We start from the raw sequence: 11,820 nt of genomic DNA, 5'->3' as shown, positions 1-11,820 counted from the left end.
CCTTTTGATTGAGGGAACTTTTAAGAAAAAAGCTGCTGAGAATAAAGTGGCTCATCAACCTTAGCCGAGGTGTTGACAGGATGTTATCAACAGCAAGAGAAGGGAAAAAAAGACTATTTTCTTTCTGTTTGGAGGCTTTTTTGTGCTCCAGCATGACTTAAACAAATGTTTCAGCAGCCCAGTGACCAAAAACAACAGACACAAAAGACAAAAAAAGACACAAAATGACCTAAAAAAGACACAAAAACAGACAAAAAATGACAAAAAAAGACACAAAATTACAAAAAAAGACACAAAATAACTAAAAAAGACAACAACAGACACAAAATGACAAAAAAGACACAAAATAACTAAAAAAGACAACAACAGACACAAAATGACAAAAAAGACACAAAATGACTAAAAAAGACACAAAATGACAAAAAAGACACAAAATTACCTAAAAAAGACACAAAATAACTAAAAAAGACACAACAACAGACACAAAATGACAAAAAAAGACACAACAACAGACACAAAATCACAAAAAAAGATGCAAAAATCACAAAAAAGACACAAAATTACCAAAAAAAGACAAAAAATGACCAAAAAAGACACAAAATAACTAAAAAAGACACAACAACAGAGACAAAATGACCAAAAAAGACACAAAATAACTGAAAAAGACACAACAGACAGAAAATGACAAAAAAAGACACAAAATTACCAAAAAAAGACACAAAATTACCCAAAAAAGACACAAAATGACAAAAAAAGACACAAAATTACCCAAAAAAGACACAAAATGACCAAAAAAGACACAACAACAGAGACAAAAAGACACAAATGACCAAAAAAAGACACAAAATGACTTACAAAGACACAAAAAGGATTCAAAAATGGACAAAATTAAAACTTTTAAGAAAAAAGGTGGTGAAAATAAAGTCACTCATCAACCTTAGCCGAGGTGTTGACAGGATGTTATCAACAGCAAGAAAAGGGAAAAAAGACTATTTTCTTTCTGTTTGAAGGTTTTTTTGTGCTCCAGCGTGACTTAAACAAATGTTTGAGTCCCCGTGGGATTCTGATAAAGCAGATCAGCTTGGTGGCCCTTGTGTTTGAAGTCCTAAAAACACTGCTGAAAGGGAAAAATCTCATTTGACTCCAGGGCTAATCCTTAATGACTTCACCGTATCAGATTCTACGTGTTATCAGAGCCGTCACGCCACTCACTGCTGAAGTCTTTCATAAGAATCAGGAGAAGTCTCACATGAAGCGGATGGATCTGAGCCCTGGATTCTTCTTATTGTGGAAACCAAAACCAACAGTGTGCTGTGGATACTTCCTCACATCCTGTCTGTGGCTGTCAGCCTCATTGGTTCCTACGGAGGATCTGAATCTCACCTCACAAACACACAAACACACAAACACACCGTTTGTTTAACACTATGGAGTCTTTGGCTATTTTGTCCATTTTTCAACCCTTTTCATATCTTTTTTTGTGTCTTTTTTGGTCATTTATGTCTTTTTGTGTCTTTTTTAGTTATTTTGTGTCTTTTTTGTCATTTTGTGTCTGTTGTTGTGTCTTTTTTGTCATTTTGTGTCTTTTTTTGGTCATTTTTAGTTATTTTGTGTCTTTTTTGGTCATTTTGTGTCTTTTTTGGTCATTTTTAGTGATTTTGTGTCTTTTTTGGTCATTTTGTTTCTTTTTTTGGTCATTTTGTGTCTGTTGTTGTGTCTTTTTGGTCATTTTGTGTCTTTTTTGGCATTTTGTGTCTGTTGTTGTGTCTTTTTTGTCATTTTGTATCTTTTTTGGCATTTTGTGTCTTTTTTGGTCATTTTGTTTCTTTTTTTGGACATTTTGCGTCTGTTGTTGTGTCTTTTTTGGTCATTTTGTGTCTTTTTTTGGTCATTTTGTGTATTTTTTGGCATTTCATGTCTTTTTTGGTCATTTTTTGTGATTTTGTGTCTTTTTTGGTCATTTTGTTTCTTTTTTTGGTCATTTTGTGTCTGTTGTTGTGTCTTTTTTGGTCATTTTTTGTATTTTTTTTGGTCATTTTGTGTCTTTTTTGTCATTTTACTGCCCCCTCTCTGTAGCAAAAACCAGCCAACTACATTTGAAAACTGATGACCCAACCCAACTGTGAATTTTGTGAACTGTTCCACCCTTATACACCAGAGACAAACATTCTGGGACAGTATTGTTTCCAAAAACTTTGAGACGGACAGTGTTGCCAAAAAAACCCAGCTGTGTAACAAAAGAGAACAAGAGAGAGAAGCTGAAACCCTGCTTATTGAGATTATAATCAACAGATTTTTCAGAAAAATTAATAACAAATGCTTTCGGAGTACTAGTGTAGGTTGGAGTCCATTCTGGATATCACAGTAGCCTTTAGCACACATGTTAAATCCTTTGGGTCCAGGGAAATGCCTCTAGGTGTTCTTAGTTACACTACAGCTCTTCTCCAGCTGTCAAGGAAACAGCTGCTGGCTATTCAGGTACTGAATAGATTTCAACTCAATGAGTAATTTTTCCAATCCATGCCTTAACCAGAATATGTTTTATTTAAAACAAATTAAAACGAACTGTAGTGTAAACAACAACCAACATATTTACATAAATAAAAAGAAGTTTGTACATGAAATTCCCAGTGCAGCCAAACAAATTTACTGACTTGAAGCTGACTCAATGAAGGACCCAAAAACATCTCTCCTCCTTTATTACCCTCAACATACTGCTGGGTGATTTATTTTCTGTCCAGTCTGTCAAGCCTTTAGAACCAGTGTTCCCCACAGGATTTTCAGAGACTATGATGGGGGACCCAAACAAAGTCTGGGTGTCTGTGAACATGCTCCCCCGGAGAACATTTTTGCCCTAAAAGCCTAAATTTGTTGCCTCTCGCACATTCTAATGCCACTATTCCATCTTAATCATTGCATATTTTTATGAATTATTGTAAAGGAGAATAAGGGTTCTTATATGTTTTATTTAAGGCGTCATATTTTGACAGTCTTCTTGTAAATTCTGTGGTGGATTCTGCTAACACATCCATGTGCTCTTATTTTGAAAGCTACATGTGTTTGTTTTTATTTTGAAGGCGGGTCTAACACGTTCCTATCGCCTTATGGTGTGTTCAATTTACACTGAAAGTCGGAAATTGGAGCTCGGAACAACGTCCAAAATTCTGACATTCGTGTAGACCTTGAACGCACCATTAGCAGCCGGACTCTCTATGTGCTGCAATGTAAATAATCTAACTAACGGAACATTAATCCTCAGCGATGTTTGTCGCCTTATGCCATCTGCGCACATGACTTCCAGTGTTTTAATAAATCAATTGATATGTCTGTGTGATAGTTTCATTTTTGAGATGTTACTGATCACTGTGTTAATGTTCCTGTGATGTGTGAGACGCTGATCGATACATGTGAGTATGCACAAGATCCCCCAAGGCTTATTCAGTGCCAGAAGTCAGAGCCTGCAGTTGCTCTAATGACAAAGTTGTTGCACAATCTCTACTTGTTCTTCTGCCTTAACTTTTGAAATACTCAAATGCAGCATTTTGTCCAGATTAAAGGTCAGATTGAATTACTAAATCTACATTTGATTTGAAATGCCTGATTTTAAGATACTATCTGAATTTAATTGAATCCAATCCAACCCAAAACAATCCTGTGAGATCTCGTTGAAATGCTGTCCCCGAGAGAAAATTCACCTCAACAGGCGACATAGGTGGTCGTGAGCAAGAAAAAAACAAATAATAATAATTTTCAATGCCCACTGTCGCCCTCCCTTCGTGTTCTGTCTTGACTATAATACATTTTAACAAAATAAAGAAACAGATAAACTGACATTTTGTCACTTGTGGTGCTGAATCACGTGACTTTTGGTCATTGCCTTGCCCCCCTTTAGACGGTCAGACCGTTGTCACAAAGGTCACGTCCAGTGACAGACACGTTATGTTTTGATAAATCTTGCAAGGTGAAACGGCCGTCAAAGCTCTCCGGTGCTCAGTATAGAAAGAGAAGAAAAGAGGAGGAGGAGAAGAAGTCCCAATCTTTTTTTAAATGTCTTTTTGTGTGAAGACGTTTCGTTTGTATTAGCTTGCTAGCTTAGGTTGAAATAAAGCAATGCTAGCTTAACACAGTTGTGTCTTTATTTCATTGATATAGTTATTAATTTAATAGTTCATTAATGAGTAATTCATGTGTAATACATTTAGTTAAAAAGGGATAAAATATTTACAAGGAGTCATTAATTTAATTTCTGTTCATGTAAGTTAAAATACTGTGTACAGTGACTCATACAGACCACAAGGTGGCAGTAGCATTCTACTCTGTTCATTCTACTGTTTTTTGAGAAGAAGTCAGGAGAAACAATGTTTTCAGTAGTGTTATGCTGCTTTTTTTCTCTCTTTGTAATACTGCACACTTGTTCAGTAAAAGTCTGAAAGAAGAAAAGGAGTCTCCAGTCGTTTTTACAGAATCTACATTTAAGTCCCCACAAACACAGTTAAGCACATTTTTCGAGCGGTTTGCACTTTCATTGTCTCTCTTGTCTCTAACTTTGTTAGTGGTCTCCAGCTGTGTTTCTTGACTTAAATTGACTTGTAAGTTATTAATTCTATAGACAGACATTTGTATTATATAGCCTGGTTGGCACCATGGGCAAACAAAAACGGGAGTTCCCCCCTCCGTGAAACAGCAAGGTGTTGGTTATCTGTATTTACAGACTGTGTGACGTGTCACCTGAATGCAGCCTTGGTGTTCTCCAGCAGCAGCAGACAGGTGGGCTGTTCACCTGTCACACTCTTAGTGTGTTACAGACGGTGTTTTAATTGCTTTTTGGCTTCAGATATAGATGACTGTTTGCCCTGTGGGTGTGTACAGGAGATTAGTGCTCTCACACAGCTGCAGCTATAGAAATAGGAAATAATGAAACTTCAAATGCATTCTTCATAATGTCAGAAAAGTATAAAAATATGAGTGATTGTAATCACTCTTTATGGAGATACCTTGGAGAGGACACGGAGGTAAAAGACACAGAGAGGAAGAGAAAAAAAAGATTATTTTCTTTCTGTTTGAAGGTTTTTTTGTATTCCAGCGTGACTTAAGCAAATGTTTCAGTCCCCCAATGACCAAAAAAGACACCGAAGACACAAATTGACAAAAAAAGACGCAAAATGACCAAAAAAAAGACACAAAATAACTAAAAAAGACACAACAACAGACCAGAAATGAACAAAAAAGACATAACAGACACAAAATGACAAAAAAGGCACAACAATAGACACAAAATGACAAAAAAGACACAAATGAATAAAAAAGACACAAAATAACGAAAAATGACACAACAGACACAAAATGAACAAAAAAGACACAAAATGACAAAAAAGACACAAAATGACAAAAAAGACACAAAATAACCAAAAAAGACACAAAATAACTAAAAAAAAGACACAAAATAACTAAAAAAAAGGCACAACAGACACAAAATGACCAAAAAAGACACAAAATGACCAAAAAAGACACAAAATAACTAAAAAAGACACAACAACAGACACAAAATGGCAAAAAAAGACACAAAATGACCAAAAAAACACAAACTGACCAAAAAAGAACGCTCTGTAGTGAGAGGAAATAATGAAACTTCAAATGCATTCTTCATAATGTCAGAAAAGTATAAAACTCTGAGTGATTGTAATCACCTTAATGGAGAAACCTTGGAGAGGACAGGAGGTAAAAGACACAGAGAGAGATAGAATGAGATGAATGGTGAAAACAGAAACAGAGAGAGACCCTGGCAGGCAGCGACATTAAAGGTCCAGTCAGTGTGTGTGTGTGTGTGTGTGTGTGTGTGTGTGTGTGTGTGTTGTAGCAATTAAAGCTCAGACTTTTGTCTGTTTAGAGCAAAAGGAAGAGACAGAATTGATCGGCAAGCCCTCCAGCCACAAATACCAAAAACAAACACAATATTCTTCCACTCACACACACACACACACACGTACACACACACACACACACACGCACACACAGATAACCATGAAAAGAGTCCTCTGCTACACAGTGTTTTCCCTTTTAAGGTTTTCTGAGTGTAGGTTGAATTAGAGAAACCATATGAATGTTAATCTAGGATTTCACTGACAATTTCACTTAAACATAAATAGTTATGTATATGAATATAAATGTGTATATATATATATATATATATATATGTATGGATATATATACATTTATATGTATATGTGTATATTTATAAATGTATATATATATATATATATGTATAATTTTCTGTTCACAATGTATATATATACATTTATATACATATATATGTGTGTATATTTATAAATGTATATATATGTATATATATATACATATATACATTTATATACAGTGCTCAGCATAAATGAGTACACCCCCTTTGAAAAGTAACATTTTAAACAATATCTCTATGAACACAAATACAATTTCCAAAATGTTGACAAGACCAAGTTAATATAACATCTGTTTAACTTATAACATGAAAGTAAGGTTAATAATATAACTTTTCATTCATAATTTTCAGTTTTACTCAAATTAGGGTGATGCAAAAATGAGTACACCCCACTAAAAGTCTCGGGAGCAAAGCTAAGTTTTAGACCACAAATGTCTAATTTAACAATAATCGACCCCAGGTGAGTCTAATTATTCATTACACAGATGTCCAGCAGACAGTTGACTATAAAAGGGTGTTACTTAAATAAAACCCCTTCCCATTTCATGTTGTTAGCAATGGCACCACATGTCTCAAGACCTGAGAAGGAAAATAATTTCTTTACACCGCAAAGGTGAAGGCTACATGAAGATAAGCAAAGCTTTACTTATCAGTCAAGAATACTGTAGCAAAAGTGGTACAAAAATGTAAAAAAGATGGAACTGCAACCATCTCACAGAGACGTCCAGGCCGTCCGCAGAAGTTAACACCTCGACAGCAGCGTCTTCTGATGAGAAGGGTCCAAGAAAATCAGCATGCAAGTTCACTGCAGTTATCTAAGGAATTAGAAAGCCAAACTGGGGTGACTGTTTCTGGTGACACAATACGCCGTACACTGCAGAGGAATGGCATGCATGGGTGCCGTCCACGAAGGAAGCCTCTCTTAAAGCCCAGGCACAAAAAAGCCTGTCTAGAGTTTACCAGGGCCATGCTGACAAAGATGAAGACTACTGGGACTCTGTACTCTGGAGTGATGAGACCAAGATAAATGTTTTTGGAACTGATGGCTTCTAAACTGTGTGGCGTCGCAAAGGTGAGGATTACAGAGAAAAATGCATGGTGCCTACAGTGAAACATGGTGGTGGCAGTGTCCTTATGTGGGGTTGCATGAGTGCTGTTGGTGTCGGGGAGCTGCATTTCATTGATGGTATCATGAATTCACAGATGTATTGCTCCATACTGAAAGAGAAGATGCTACCATCACTCTGTGCCCTTGGTCGTCGTGCACTTTTCCGACATGACAATGACCCTAAACACACATCTAAAGGCCACTGTTGGATTTCTGAAGAAGAACAGGGTGAAAGTGATTCAGTGGCCAAGTATGTCTCCTGATCTGAACCCAATTGAACACCTATGGGGAATTCTGAAGAGACAAGTTGAGCATCACTCTCCATCCAGTCTCTAAAAGAGGCCATTCTTGAGGAATGAAAAAAGATCAATGGAGCAAAATGTTGTCAACTTGTTCATTCCATGCCTAGAAGACTTGGTGCTGTCATTAAAAATCATGGAGGCCATACAAAGTACCAGATGTAATAGTTTTTGTTGTGGGGTGTACTCATTTTTGCATCGCCCTTATTTCAGTAAAACTAAAAAATGTGTAATCTAAGTTATATTATTAACCTTACTTTCACGTTATGAGATAAACAGATGTTATATTAACTTGGTCTTGTCAACATTTTGGAAATTTTATTTGTGTTCATTGAGATATTGTTTAAAATGTTACTTTTCAAAGGGGGTGTACTCATTTATGCTGAGCACTGTATGTACATATATATATATATATATATATACATATATACATAAATGTATATATATGTATAATTTTCTGTTCACAATGTACAGTACAGGCCAAAAGTTTGGACACACCTTCTCATTCAATGCGTTTCCTTTATTTTCATGACTATTTACATTGTAGATTCATCAAAACTATTAATGAACACATGTGGAATTATGTACTTAACAAAAAAGTGTGAAATAACTGAAAACATGTCTTATATTCTAGTAAGCAAAGGGTGGTTACTTTGAGGAATCTAAAATACAAGACATGTTTTTAGTTATTTCACACTTTTTTTGTTAAGTACATAATTCCATATGTGTTCATTCATAGTTTTGATGAATCTACAATGTAAATAGTCATGAAAATAAAGAAAAACGCATTGAATGAGAAGGTGTGTCCAAACTTTTGGCCTGTACTGTATATATATATATATATATATGTAGATATGTATAAATATATGTGTATGTATGTACAAATATATATATATATATACACACACACATATATATATATATATATATATATATACATATATATATATTTTTATATATATTTTTTAAACTGTTTTTAAAAACAGTTTGGATTATTTGGTTTTCATTCACAGTTCATCACATTGGGAGGGAGGAGAACAAGATGCAAAGGACAGCAGGCCTGCCATCACAAATCTGAATACCTTTTCATCCATTGATTTCTATTGATGTCAGCATGTATGTCATCAAGACATAAAGAATTGAACCATTTTCCTCAATTTACCTTTAGGTATACATTGATGCTACCAGATCATTACTGAATAAATGTAAACAAAAGAGAAGAGTTTTAGTTTTAGGGTTGAGAAGATTTACAAGAGTCACAACTTCAGTGGGAAAGTAAAAAAACTCCAAAATAAATTAACAAACAGTTTGCATTATTCATTTCAGCTCTTTGGCTTTTGAGAGTTTGTATATGTCATGTTGTTGTTAAAGCCAGAGGAGGTTACTTTAAAGAAAGCAAAGTCTAAACAAGAAAAACCCCAAACCTTGAAAACTATAGTTTCAATGTGTTCTTGCATGACTTGTTGACTCCATCCAGACTAGAAAACAAAGCAGCGTGGAGCCCTACTGTACATTTACCTCTAAAGTTCTGGCTGTAAACTCCATGAGGCCAGTTTCAGTTTGATGATGATATACCAAGTAAAACTGGAGACAAGCTCAAATAGATTTAGTATCAAATGATAGAACTGGATGGAACCCTCTTATATGGTAGATTTGACACCTTTGGTCACATTTGCAACATTTAAAATTCTTTATTGAGCATGATAGTGTTTTCAAAGTAAAAAAAAGACACAAAATGACCAAAAAAAGACACAAAATGACTAAAAAAAAAATACAAAATGACCAAAAAAGACACAACAGACACAAAATGACAAAAAAAAGACACAAAATGACCAAAAAAGACACAAAATAACTAAAAAAGACACAACAACTGACACAAAATGACCAAAAAAGACACAAAAAGACACAAAATGACAAAAAAATACACAAAATGAGAAGAAAGAATTACCAAAAAAACCCCACAGAAGACACAAAATGACCAAATAAAAGACACAAAATAACTAAAAAAGACACAAAATGACAAAAAAAAAAAGGCGTACAAAGACACGTAAAGGATTCAAAAATGGACCTAATAGCCCTGAAAGACTCCATGGAGTTTGAGAAGCATGTCAAGTGGTTTAATATTCTTAAAAAAGATGACAAAGGACATAAAAGTAAAAGAGTCCGAGCCCACACTGTGTTTTTAGAGACTACTGTGTGTTCTTCTAACACCTCTGTTGATTCCATGTCCGTTCTCTACTTCTACCATCACGTCCCCATCGGGAAATGAAGCTGCACACAATCAACCCAAGAGCACACAAACACACAGAAATATCACAGTCACACATACCAACACACTGATGCTGCAACATGTGTACTGAACACACACACACACACACACACTCACACACACACACACACACACACACACACACAAACACACACACACACGCTGTCAGTGGAGCACAAATGTTCCAGTGTTATTTAAAGAAGTCCAATTAAAGGTAATGCTCAACATAATCTCTCTCTCCACTTTCATTAACTTGTGTTTCTATAGAAGGCAGGTGAGATGATGGTGACAGGGACCTCCCACGCCTCCCACCTCCTCCTCCACCACCTCCTCCTCCACCACCTCCTCCACCCTGCTGCTGCTGCTGCTGCTGCTGCTGCTGCTGCTGCACGGTCCAACAGCAGCCTCTAGTGGCCCCTGGAGCTCCTGGACTGGTTGAAGGGCCTTAAACTGGAATCAGGCCTCAGAAATGTAGCAGCGTGTCAAAGACTACAGTTTTTTACAACCGCTATGACCGTTTGTCAGAACCTGAAAAACTTTTTAAAAACTGTTAACGCACAGCACACCTGAAACACACAATTCCCCAAACAGTTAATTTCAGGCTCAAAATCACACAGTGTAACTAAACACAGACATATTGACATGAATAAAAAGAAGTTTGTACATAAAGACACAAAATTAGCAAAAAAGACACAAAATGACTAAAAAAAGACACAAAATGACAAAAAAAGACAAAATGACAAAAAAAAGACACAAAATGACAAAAATATACACAAAATGACAAAAAAAGACACAAAAAGACAAAAAATACACAAAATGACTAAAAAAAGACACAAAATGACAAAAGCAGACACAAAATGACGAAAAAGACACAAAATAACTAAAAAAAATACATAAAATGACAAAAAAAGACACAAAAAAGACACAAAAAAGACACAAAATGACTAAAAAAAGACACAAAATGACAAAAAAAGACACAAAATGACAAAAAAGACACAAAATAACTAAGAAAAAGACACAAAATGACAAAAAAAGACACAAAATAACTAAGAAAAAGACACAAAATGACAAAAAAAGACACAAAAAGACACAAATGACAAAAAAGACACAAAATGACCAAAAAAGACACAAAATGACCAAGAAAAGGACACAAAATAATTAAAAAAGACACAAATGACCAAAAAAAGACACAAAAGGACAAAAGAAGGACACAAAATGACAAAAGAGTTATTTAGTCTTTCTTAGTCATTTTGTGTCTTTTTTAGTCCTTTCGTCAAAAAAAATGTGATTTTGAATCTTTTTTTTTACTTTTAAAACACTATCATGCTCAATAAAGAATTTTAAATGTGTCAAATGTGACCAAAGGTGTCAAATCTACCATATAAGAGGGTTCCATCCAGTTCTATCATTTGATACTAAATCTATTTGAGCTTGTCTCCAGTTTTACTTGGTATATCATCATCAAACTGAAACTGGCCTCATGGAGTTTACAGCCAGAACTTTAGAGGTAAATGTACAGTAGGGCTCCACGCTGCTTTGTTTTCTAGTCTGATGGAGGCAACAAGTCTGGATTATTTGGAGCTTTTGGACACTCAACAGGGTTAACATGGACTCTAAAATGCACAGGCAGCCAGTGGAGGGAGGCCAGGACAAGAGTCATGTGATCCCTCTCATGAACTTCACTCAAACTGGATTATTTCCAGGTTTTTTCAGGTTTCAGGAAGGAACAAAGTCATTGTGTCTGATTCACACAGTGTTGTGGAGCTGCAAAGTAAAGCTAGATACTAACACAGCAAGGTGACGGTTACAGTGATATATATATATATATATATAGAGAGAGAGAGAGAGAGAGAGAGAGAAGAAGACACAAAATTACAAAAAAGACAAAAAAATTACCAGAAAAAGACAGTCATAAAAGAGAAAAAAAGGCATGACATTTTTTTAAAAAATG

This window comes from Centropristis striata, chromosome 23 (assembly GCF_030273125.1).
Source record: "Centropristis striata isolate RG_2023a ecotype Rhode Island chromosome 23, C.striata_1.0, whole genome shotgun sequence".
NCBI classification, from domain to species: domain Eukaryota; kingdom Metazoa; phylum Chordata; class Actinopteri; order Perciformes; family Serranidae; genus Centropristis; species Centropristis striata.
Note: the sequence above shows the minus strand (reverse complement) of the source record.